This window comes from Taudactylus pleione, unplaced genomic scaffold (assembly GCF_031769625.1).
Source record: "Taudactylus pleione unplaced genomic scaffold, aTauple2 ptg000579l, whole genome shotgun sequence".
In the NCBI taxonomy this organism is placed as follows: Eukaryota; Metazoa; Chordata; class Amphibia; order Anura; family Myobatrachidae; genus Taudactylus; species Taudactylus pleione.
In genome coordinates, this window is record NW_028284981.1 from 5,745,343 (window position 1) to 5,757,851 (window position 12,509).

Here is a 12,509-nt window from a genome sequence, read left to right on the forward strand (position 1 = left end):
ATAGCTGGATCTGGATCCACGGGCACCACGCAGTTAAAGCTTTGCTGCTCCCAGGATGCACTTGGGTCCGTCCTCCTCTATACCCCGCCCCGGCCACAGGCACCTCAGTTTTAGTTGGTGCCCGGCCGGAGTCGGGTCACCCTGTCGCAGTGGGGCTGCAGGAGCAGCCCCTAAGCTTTATTTTAAAAGAGAAATTTTTTATTTTTTTCTACTTTTTTTACACTGTTAGAGCGGCAGCATCAGACTGTCCTTTAGAACGTCCACGCTGCCGCTCCTTCTCCCCGCTGGCGCCGCGACGCCAGTACAGCTCTGGGGATCGCGGCGGGACCCCAGAGCCTGTACTAGCCGGGCTCTGGGGACTCCCTTGACTGCTGCCGGACGCGACGGGGATCAGGTAAGCTGCGGGTCGCCGCGTATACTTCAATGCAGTCAGGAGCCTCCGGTCTCTGGGGACAGACCGGAGGCGCTAGCGGCGGCGGCGGGCTCCCCCTCAATTGAGGAATACCCCGCGTGTACGCTAGACCACCAGGGTATCAGGCTGGTAGCGGGACCGGCAACCCGGGGGTTAATTGCTAGCCAGGGGAGGCAGCCTTCCCTGTCTAGTGGCTCCTCAGCTCAGCGCGCCTTTCAACTAGGAGTCTGGCGTCGCTGAGCTGCTCTTATCTCTCGGCCACTCCTCCTCTGAGGTCTCCGGCGGCCATCTTTACTGGCACATCGCAGACTCCCAGGCGGTATCAAGTGGACCGGTCCCCCTGTGTACCTCTCCCCTGCAAAAGGACAGTGTACACAGCGCTATAGCCCTCCCAGACACTGAATCTGGGCGGTTGATTGTAGCGGAAGGTGCAGTGGGTATAACTGTTCTGTATTGTATGTGACTATTGCTAGTGCTGCCTGTCTGTGACTTATTCTCCTTACTGTCAGCTTATAACTATCCCTTTCCTTCTCCTACGGCCCGGCAGGTGTGTGGGGGAAGGGCGTTTTTCTGAGACCCTCACTTATATAAAACACGTATTTGTGGGGTCAGTCACATACTGTTGTGTGCTACACAGTACCATATCTGGGCTGTTGTGTCGCATACTGGTGAGTGCGCGGGTGTTAAAACCGTAATTCCTCTGGTGATACCTATTTCTTGTGATTTACGGTATCATGTCTGATGAGGAGACTGAGTGCTCTGTGGCTCCTGTGCTATTTTCCTGCAGACGTTGTGCTGCTGGAGTTGATGGGGAGGACTTATCTCAGGATGGTCTGTGCGGGCGGTGCCAGCTGGTACCGGGCCCCTCCAACCCCCCTGTATCACAGGACCCTCCTTGGGCGATGTTTTCACAGGTGCTGGCGTCTATTGCGGACCGGTTATCGGTCCCATCAGCGGTCCCTTCTAGGGCGTTACCGCAGCCCACCATTCCCCGAGGGTTCCACAAATGTTGCGGTCTTCCCCCGGGGCCCAGACTGTGGGTCCTTACTCGGGACTGCCTGTGTATGTGCAGTCTTCCCCAGGGACGCGTCAGTCTGTAGTGCCTTTGCAGAGTTTTGCTCCGACGGCTCCTCCGCCTTGGGTGGATGTTCTATCCAGCTCCGTACAGAGTCTGGCGGCTTCATCCTCGGCGTTTCAGTCCATGTTGCAAGGTGATGTGCCACCAAGGGTGTCTAAACGTCCGGTTGTGAGTTCACTAGCTGCGCAGTTGTCGGACTCGGAAGTGTCCTCAGATGATGGAGAAATCCATGAGGACTCTGACTCTGATGTCATGGGGCAGGAGGTGGAAGCTAAGTCCTCCATTAATGTTCCAGCCTTAGTTAGGGCGGTGCGGGCTATCCTACATGTTGAGGATGATGCGCCGGCTCCTAGGTCGAAGTTTCCTAATTTTAAAAAGGCCAAGGTGACCTCAACTGTGTTCCCCCTGTCTGATCAATTATCGGATCATATGGCGGCGGCCTGGCAATTACCTAGTAAGAGGTTCCATCCACAGAAGAGGTTGGCGGCGAACTATCCTTTTCCTGAAGCTCATTGCAGGAAATGGGAAACTCCGCCGGCGGTGGATTCCCACGTTACCCGCTTGATCAAAAGCGCGACGCTGCCATTGCCGTCTATCTCCTCTTTGAAGGATCCCACGGACAGGAAGGTGGAGACTTGTTTAAAGTCCATTTATTCTCTTTCCGGGGCGGTGGCTCGCCCGTCCATGGCTATCTCCTGGGTGGCTAAACCCATTGAGGCATGGGCCAATGCCTTGGAGGATACCTTTCCTGATGAGGCTCCGGATATCCAGAGAGCGTTAGTGGGACAGATGCGGGATGCAGCTTCCTATATTGGGGAAGCGTCTTTGGATGCCAGCCTGCTCACTTCTAGGGTGTCGGCTGCAGCGGTGTCTGCTCGGCGCTCCCTGTGGCTGAGGTCCTGGAGGGCTGATGCAGATTCAAAAAAGGGTCTGGAGGCCTTGCCTTTTAATGGTGATTTACTATTTGGTCCGGATTTGGACAGAATAGTGGATACTTTGGCTAAGTCCAAGTCGGCTTTTCTCCCTTCGGCCTCTGCGCCGGCTAAAGTGAGGAGCTCTGCCTTTCGGTCCTTTCGGGTTCAGGGTAAGGCCAAGGGCCAGTCCTTCCCGAGACATTCGGCGACCAAGGCCGCACCCAAGCCCAAGAAGCAGGCATGGAGTGCTCGGCGCCCTTCTTCCAAGCAGGAGGATAAGCCTGCTGTCTGATGGGACGGGCCTCTCTCTGGGGGACCCCAGAGTGGGAGGCCGACTTCTCCAATTCGCCCAGTGTTGGCACAATACCACCACGGATGCCTGGGTTCGAGAAGTAGTCTCTCAGGGGTACGCCCTGTCTTTTCGGTTCAGGCCGCCCCACCAGTTTTTCTGTACGAGTCCTTCTCTGGACAAGACCAAAGCTGGTCAGATTCAGGTAGCTATAGAATCCTTGCTACAAGCAGGGGTCATTGTTCCCGTTCCGCAGTCTCAGCGCGGGACGGGGTACTATTCTACTCTGTTTCTGGTACAGAAACCCAATGGTTCTCATCGCCCTATCCTGAATTTGAAGTCTCTGAACAGATACCTCAGAGTTCCCAGGTTCAGGATGGAAACGTTACGTTCCATCATTCTGGCGATGGAACCCGGGGATTATATGGTCTCCCTCGATATCCAGGACGCCTATCTCCATGTGCCCATAGCACCGGCACACCAGCGGTATCTGAGGTTTGCTATCCTGAACCATCACTACCAATTTTGGGCGTTGCCTTTTGGCCTTTCCACGGCTCCGAGGGTGTTCACCAAGGTGATGGCGGTTATGGTTGCCCACCTTCGGGGTCAGGGTCTACGTCTGTTGCCGTACCTGGACGATCTGCTGCTGGCGAGCTCCCCGGAGGTGCTTCTTCGACATCTCCACCTGACCATTGCTTGTCTTCAAGCACACGGGTGGTTGATAAACTGGAAGAAGTCCTCCCTGATTCCATCACAGCGGATGGCTCATTTGGGAGCCCTGCTGGATTCTCGTCAGCAGCGGATTTTCCTGACTCCAGAGAAGGTCTCCTCCCTGCAGCTGCGGATACACAGTTGCCTGAGCAGTTGCCGCCTGTCGGTCCATTCAGCTATGAGAGTTCTGGGGTCCATGGTGTCGACATTCGACATGGTGGAATTTGCCCAGTTCCATTCCCGGCCCCTGCAGGGGCTGATTCTATTGGAATGGAACGGGTTACCTCACCGGATCCGCTCTCAGATGCTGGTGTTGTCCGCGGAGGTTCGGCAGTCTTTGGCTTGGTGGCTTCAGACGGCGCATCTGGTCGAGGGGCGCCCCTTTTGGATCCCGGACTGGGTCCTGCTCACGACGGATGCCAGTCTTCGGGGTTGGGGGGCAGTGACCGGCTCATTATCGCTTCAGGGTCGTTGGTCCGCGGAAGAAGCACTTCTCCCCATCAACATCCTGGAACTGCGGGCTGTGTACAGGGCCCTGCAGTCGTCCGGCCCCGCTCTTCACGGAAGGGCGGTTCAGGTGCAGTCCGACAACGCCACCACGGTGGCGTACATCAACCACCAAGGGGGAACTCGCAGTCGGGCAGCAATGTCGGAGGTGTCTCGCATTCTTGCTTGGGCGGAGTGTCACGTTCCAGCGATCTCGGCAGTCTTCATTCCCGGAGTCCTCAATTGGGAGGCGGACTTCCTCAGCCGTCACGATGTGCATCCCGGGGAATGGTCGCTTCACCCAGAGGTGTTTCAGCTACTCGTGGACAGGTGGGGGCTGCTGGAGCTGGACTTGATGGCCTCCCGTCACAATCACAAGTTGCCCGTTTACGGGTCAAGGACAAGAGACGCAGGCGCCTGTCTGGTAGACGCTCTGTCGGTGAAATGGACGTTTCACCTGGCGTATCTGTTTCCTCCGATATCCTTACTTCCTCGGGTTCTGCGGAAATTCAAGCAGGACGGCGGCACGCTCGTGCTGGTGGCTCCGGCGTGGCCCAGACGTCCTTGGTACTCCGATCTGAGGTGCCTCTCCATCGACGCTCCGTACCTTCTTCCTCAGCGTCGGGACCTGTTGTCTCAGGGGCCCTGCCTTTACCCGGATCTGGGTCGGCTGTCTTTGACGGCGTGGCTCTTGAGACAGCCGTCTTGAGGTCTAGGGGTTTCTCCAGTTCAGTGATTGGTACCATGCTTAGGGCACGCAAGCCTGCTTCCGCGCGGATTTACCACAGGGTGTGGCGCACTTATTTTCAGTGGTGTGAATCCAGAAACTATGATCCGCAGGTGTTCCGGGTTTCCAGAATCTTGGAATTTCTTCAATCGGGTTTGGACCTCGGCTTACGCCTGGCCTCTCTGAAGGTTCATGTGTCTGCTTTGTCCGTGTGGTTTCAGCGACGGATTGCTACACTGCCAGATGTTTACACCTTTTTCCAAGGTGTTCTCAGGATCCAGCCTCCCTTCGTGCCTCCGGTGGCTCCGTGGGACTTGACGGTGGTACTGAGGGTCTTGCAGGGTCCTCCTTTTGAGCCGCTTGAGTCGGTGGAGCTCAAGTGGCTGACGTTTAAGACCATTTTTCTCCTGGCAATTGCTTCGGCCAGGAGGGTTTCAGAATTGGGGGCGCTTTCCTGTCGCCCTCCTTTTCTGATTTTTCACCAGGACAGGGCAGTGCTCCGCACGCGTCCTGAGTTTTTGCCCAAAGTGGTTTCAAAGTTCCACATTAATCAGGAACTTGTTGTGCCAGCTTTTCAGTCACCTGATCTTTCTGCTGGTGAGGCTTCCTTGGATGTGGTCCGGGCACTTAGAATCTATGTGGACCGGACTGCTTCGGTTAGGAAGTCGGATTCTTTGTTTGTCCTCTTCGGTTTTCACAAGAGGGGTTGGCCTGCCAACAAGCAAACGTTAGCCCGTTGGCTTCGTTCAGTTATTTGTGAGGCTTATGCGCAGGAGGGTTTACCTGTGCCAGCCTCTGTTAAGGCTCATTCCACTCGTTCTGTGGGTCCCTCTTGGGCTGCTAGACGTGGCGCCTCCGCTGTTCAGCTGTGTAAGGTGGCTACTTGGTCTTCAATTCAGACGTTTTTGAGGTTTTATGCGTTTGACACCTTCGCCTCTCAGGATGCATCCTTTGGGCGCCGGGTACTCCTTTCAGCACAGGAGCGTCCCCGCCCTTAGTTGAACTGCTTTGGGACATCCCCAAGGTCAACCCTGTGGACCCCCTATGGACCCTGAAGTAGAAAACAAGAGATATGGTAAGAACTTACCTTTGTTATCTCTGTTTCTACGAAGTCCATAGGGTCCACAGGGCGCCCGCCCTGACGCACCTGGCTTCAAATGGGCTGTGTGGCTGGTCACCGGTTTTCCGTCTCCCATTTCTGTGAGTATGGTTTCTTGTGTGTTCCAGTCTTCCTTCTCTCTGTTTAGTCTCCTCCTCCAGCCTTAGCTGCTTACCAACTGAGGTGCCTGTGGCCGGGGCGGGGTATAGAGGAGGACGGACCCAAGTGCATCCTGGGAGCAGCAAAGCTTTAACTGCGTGGTGCCCGTGGATCCAGATCCAGATCCAGCTATACCCCAAGGTCAACCCTGTGGACCCTATGGACTTCGTAGAAACAGAGATAACAAAGGTAAGTTCTTACCATATCTCTTGTTATCGTAATGTTGTCAAATTAATGAGTAGATTAAGTGTTTATTACCTAATCTAGAGACCGGACATAGCGGCTAGTGTGAACCGCTTGTTAGCAGAGACCGATACACTTAACACTACTCGCCGCACCACGAGTTAGGCTACGCTGTCATTAACACTGTGGACTGTGTGAACCGCCTGATAGCGGGCACTATAAAATCCACAGATTATACGCTGCATGTTATGCTGTATATTGTGAATGATATTTAAATCCTAAAATATTAAAGAGTGTAGTTAATTGATACTGCTCCAGCAGTGGGTGTCAGAAGATTACACTCTATAGCAAATGCATGTGATCATAACAATTACCCACATTATAATTGTACTATAATACTGGGCTGTGTATGTGAACAGGATACATTGTTATAAGTCGGGTTGATATGGGTACAGTGTATCACACGGAAAGGGCAACATTGATCTAAACACCATAACAATGTTATATAAATGGTGAAACTTGTGAGATTATATGGCAGGAAACCTTAAATTGATCACAAGATGTTGGATTAACCTGTACTGTGTGAATGTGCTGGGATTTGGTCCATATAAAAGTGTGATTATGTGAATACTATAACACTGCTTTATTCTGGATACAAAGATAAGCAGAATCCATATACAGCCATAAGTGGCCCAAGAGGAAGAGCCTAAAGCTGTGCACACACACAACGATGTTAGTAAGCAACGATTTTATTGAACGATTTTCGTTCAGATTTTCCCTTGAAAAAGTGAACAAAAATCGTTTCTAAAAATCGTTGGTTACTAAATTAATGAATGATTTTCATGAACGATTTTTTTAATCATGCATACAGTGAATGAACATCTTTTATTCTGTACAACATGAATGATTTTCTGAACGCTCCTTTAGCCCTAATTAATAGCATATGGTCAGCATTTAGTTAATGATACATGCTGTGTTATCTACCATATTAAAGATGACCAATAGAGATTAATAACAGCAGTGTACGTATCTTTAAAAGATACCACTTATGTCCGGTCTTTGAATAATAATGACATTTTTCCACTTCAGGGTCCACAGGGTGACCTTGGGGTATAGCTGGATCCTCGGGCACCACGGAGTTAAAGCTTTTAGCTGCTCCCAGGATGCACTTGGGTCCAACCTCCCCTATACCCCGCCCCCGAGCCACAGGCACCTCAGTTTAAGATGGTGCCCGGCCGGAGTCGGGTCACCCTGCGGGGGGGGGGGGGGGGCTGCAGGAGCAGCCCCCTAAAGCTTTTTATTTTAACTTATAGTAAAAATTAAACTAAGTTTTTTCTCTAGAGCAGCAGCGATGGGCTGTCTGTACAGACGCCCACGCTGCCGCTCCTTCTCCCTGCTGGCGCCGCGACGCCAGCACTGAACTGGGGATCGCGGCGGGGGAAGCCAGAGTCTGTACTAGCCGGACTCTGTTTTCCCCCAGGACTGCTGCCGGAAGGCGCCGGGGAGATCAAGGTAAGCCGCGCACCGCTGATTAGCGGCGGTGCGCGGGTTCCTTTTAAATGCAGTCCCATGCCCCCGGTCTAGGGGACAAACCGGGGGCGCTAGCGGTGGCGGCGGGTCCCCCCTCCAGCGGAGGCATACCCCGCCAGACCACTAGACCACCAGGGTAAATTAAGCGGCAAGCGGGATGCCGGCAACCCGGGGGTTAAATATGCTAGCCAGGGGAGGAAGCCTTCCCTGTCGAGCGGCTCCTCCCCTCAGCTCAGCGCGCCTTTCAGCTAGTAGTCTGGCGTCGCTGAGCTGCAGATACTCGGGCCACTCCTCCTCTGAGGTCTCCAGCGGCCATTTTCTTCAAGTGGCAGCGCAGATCTTCAGGGAGCACGCGGACCGGTCCCCCTGTGTACCTCTCCCCCGACAAGGACAGTGTACACAGCACTATAGCCCTCCCAGACACTGAATCTGGGCAGGTTGATTGTAGTGGAAAGGTGCAGTGAGTATATCTTCCTGCATGGTATGTGACTTTTGCTAGTGCTGCCTGTCTGTGTCTTTTTTCTACTTACTGTCAGCCTATACCTATCCCTTTCCTTCTCCTACAAGCCCTACAGGTGTGCGGGGGAAGGGTGTTTCTACAGGCCTCACCTATATAAATCACGTATTTGTGAGGTCCGTCACATACAGTTGTGTGCTACACAGTACCATATTGTGGGCTGTTGTTCAGCACACTGGTGAGTGCGCACGTTTTCTTCCTAAGTCATGTCTGAGGAGGAGATTGAGCACTCCGGGGCTCCGGTATTGTTCTCCTGCAGGCGCTGTTCTGCAGGAGTGGATAGGGAGGATTTGTCACAGGACGGCTTGTGCGGACGGTGCCAGGCGCTCCCTGGTATGGCTAAACCTCCCATGTCGCAGGAGCCACCATGGGCGATGTTTTCCCAGGTGCTGGTGTCCATCGCGGACCGTCTGTCGGTCCCGACTGCCGCCCCTACTAGGGCGTTGCCACTGCCTGCCATCCCCCATTCCCCGGGTGTCCCACAATTATTGCAGACTCCCCCGGGGTCTCAGCCTGTTGGTCCCTATGCGGGGTTGCCAATGTATATTCAGTCCACCCCTGTGGCACAGCAGGTTCTGGTGCCGTTTCAGGCTCCTGTGGCAGCTCCTCCACCCTGGGTGGATGCGCTTTCCCACACTGTCCAAGATTTGGCGGCAGCATCTTCGGCTTTCCAGTCGATGTTGTGCAGTGACATGCCCTCCAGGGCGTCTAAACGCTCAGTCATGGCGCAGGCTGCGCATCTTTCGGATTCTGAGGGGTCCTCGGATGATGGTGAGGTGCAGGATGACTCAGCCTCAGATGCCTCAGTCCAGGAGGTAGACACTAAGTCTTCCATCAATGTGCGGGCTCTGGTTAAGGCGGTGCGGGCCATTCTTCTGATTGAGGATGAGGCACCCGCTCCATAGTCGAGGTATCCTAGTTTTAAAAAAAGCTAAGGTTACTTCTGCAGCGTTCCCCTTGTCTGATCAGTTGACTGATCACATGGCGGTGGCCTGGCAGACACCCAGTAAGCGTTTCCTGCCACAGAAACGCTTGGCGTCCAATTATCCATTCCCGGAAGCGCATTGTAAGAAATGGGAAACTCTGCCTGCAGTCGATTCCCATGTAACACGCCTCATCAGGAGTGCTACTTTGCCATAGCCGTCTATATCCTCGCTGAAGGATCCTACGGACAGGAAGGTGGAGACTTGTCTAAAGTCTATTTATTCTCTCTCAGGGGCTGTAGCCCGGCCGTCCATGGCCATCTCCTGGGTGGCCAAGGCCATTGAGGGGTGGGCCAACGCCTTGGGGGACACGTTTACGGATGAAGCTCCGGACGTCCAGAGGGCGTTGTTAGGACAGATGAGAGATGCCGCCTCCTACATTGGAGAAGCATCATTGGATGCTAGCCTGTTGACCTCTAGGGTTTCGGCGGCAGCAGTGTCTGCTCGTAGATCCTTGTGGTTGCGGTCTTGGAGAGCAGACGCGGATTCAAAGAAAGGCTTGGAGGCCTTACCTTTTAATGGAGAATTACTATTTGGTCCGGACCTGGACAAAATAGTAGATACCCTGGCAAAATCCAAGTCAGCCTTCCTCCCTTCAGCTACTACACCTGCTAAGGTCCGGAGCTCGGCCTTTCGTTCCTTTCGGGTTCAGGGCAAGGCAAAGGGTCAGTCCTTCCCGAGGCAGTCCGCACCCAAGACCGCCTCAAAGCCAAAGAAGCAAGCCTGGAGTGCTAGGCGCCCTTCTTCCAAGCAAGAAGATAAGCCTTCTGCGTGATGGGACGGGCCTCCCTTTGGGGGACCCCAGAGTGGGAGGCCGACTTCTTCAATTCGCCCAGTGCTGGCACAATACCACCACGGATGCCTGGGTGCGAGAAGTGGTCTCCCAGGGGTACGCCCTGTCTTTTCGGCACAGGCCGCCTTGCCAGTTTTTTTGCACAAGTCCTTCTCAGGACAAAACCAAGACCTTGCAGGTTCAGGAAGCCATAGAGACCTTGCTGACGGCGGGGGTCATTATAACCGTACCACAGTCTCAACGTGGGATGGGGTATTACTCTACGCTGTTTCTGGTGCAGAAACCCAATGGCTCTCATAGCCCCATCCTCAATTTGAAGTCCCTGAACAGGTTTCTCAGGGTTCCCAAATTCAGGATGGAAACTTTGCGTTCCATCATTCTGGCGATGGAACCGGGGGACTATATGGTCTCCCTGGATATCCAGGACGCCTACCTCCATGTGCCTATAGCAACATCGCACCAACGGTTTCTGCGGTTTGCTATTCTCCACAACCACTACCAATTCAGGGCTCTACCCTTTGGTCTCTCCACGGCACCAAGGGTATTTACCAAGGTGAAGGCGGTCATGGCGGCTCACCTTCGGAGCCAGGGAATACGGTTGCTACCGTATCTAGACGACCTCCTCTTGCTGGCAAGCTCCCCGGAGGTACTGATCCAGCATCTCCACCTGACGGTCGCTTGTCTACAGGCGCACGGCTGGTTGATCAACTGGAAGAAGTCCTCCCTCATCCCATCACAGCGGATGGTTCATTTGGGGGCCCTGCTGGACTCTCGTCAGCAACGGATTTTCCTGACTCCAGAGAAGGTCTCCTTACAGCTGCGGATTCACAGTTGTCTGAGCAGTGGCAGAGTGTCTGTGCACTCAGCGATGAGAGTTTTGGGGTCCATGGTGTCTGCATTCGACATGGTGGAGTTTGTCCAGTTCCATTCCAGACCCCTGCAGGGGCTGATTCTTTCGGAATGGAACGGATTGCCACACAGGATCCGCTCTCAGATGCTGGTGTTGTCCTCGGAGGTGCGTCTGTCCCTGGCCTGGTGGCTACAGACGGCTCATCTCCTCGAGGGGCGCCCCTTTTGTATCCCGGAATGGGTTCTGCTCATGACAGATGCCAGTCTCCGGGGTTGGGGGGCGGTGACAGGCTCCTTGTCACTTCAGGGTCGTCGGTCGGCGGAGGAAGCGATTCTTCCCATCAACATCCTGGAACTGCGGGCAGTATACAGAGCCCTGCAGTCGTCCGGCACCGCTCTTCACGGAAGGGCCGTTCAGGTGCAGTCAGACAACGCCACCACGGTGGCGTACATCAATCACCAGGGAGGGACTCGCAGTCGAGCTGCGATGTCGGAGGTGTCCCGCGTCCTGGCTTGGGCGGAGCGCTATCTTCCAGCTCTCTCGGCAGTTTTCATCCCAGGAGTCCTCAATTGGGAGGCAGACTTCCTCAGCCGTTACGACGTGCATCCCGGGGAATGGTCGCTTCATCCAGAGGTATTCCAACTACTCGTGGACAAGTGGGGGCTGCCAGAGCTGGACCTGATGGCGTCCCGTCACAATCACAAGCTGCCTGTGTACGGGTCAAGGACAAGGGACGCAGGCGCAAGTCTGATAGACGCGCTGTCGGTGAAATGGCTGTTTCAACTGGCTTACTTGTTCCCTCCGATATCTCTGCTGCCTCGGGTCCTGCGCAAGTTCAAACAGGACGGAGGCACACTGATCCTGGTGGCCCAGAAGGCCGTGGTACTCCGATCTGCGGAGCCTGTCCATCGACGCTCCCTACCTCCTACCTCAACGGCGGGATCTGTTGTCTCAGGGGCCCTGTCTTCACCCGGATCTGGGTCGACTATCTTTAACGGCGTGGCTCTTGAGACAGCCGTCCTGAGGTCTCAGGGCTTTTCTAGCTCCGTTATTACCACCATGCTGAGGGCGCGCAAGCCTGCTTCCGTGAGGATCTATCACAGAGTGTGGCACACTTTCAGTGGTGCGAGGCCAGAAACTATGATCCCCAGGTGTTCCGGGTTTCGCGTATTCTGGCTTTCCTTCAGTCGGGTTTGGACTTAGGATTACGTCTTTCTTCGCTGAAGGTGCACGTGTCTGCTCTGTCGGTGTGGTTCCAGCGCAGGATCGCTGCTATGCCGGACGTACACACCTTTTTCCAGGGAGTTTTGAGAATCCAGCCTCCCTTTGTGCCACCTGTGGCCCCGTGGGATTTGGCGGTGGTTCTTCGGGCCTTACAGGGTCCGCCTTTTGAGCCCTTGGAGTCAGTGGAGCTCAAGTGGCTAACTTTTAAAACTGTTTTCCTCTTGGCAATTGCTTCTGCCAGGAGGGTTTCAGATTTGGGGGCGCTTTCTTGCCGTCCCCCTTTTCTGATTTTTCATCAGGACAGAGCGGTGCTTCGCACTCGTCCTGATTTCCTGCCTAAGGTGGTTTCCAGGTTCCACATTAATCAGGAAATTGTTGTACCAGCCTTTCAGTCACCTGATCTTTCGGCTGGGGAGACTTCATTAGACGTTGTCCGTGCTCTCCAGGTTTATGTGGACCGGACTAGTTCTGTGAGGAAGTCGGATTCTTTGTTTATCCTCTTTGGTTTTCACAAGAGGGGTTGGCCTGCCAACAAACAGACTCTAGCCCGTTGG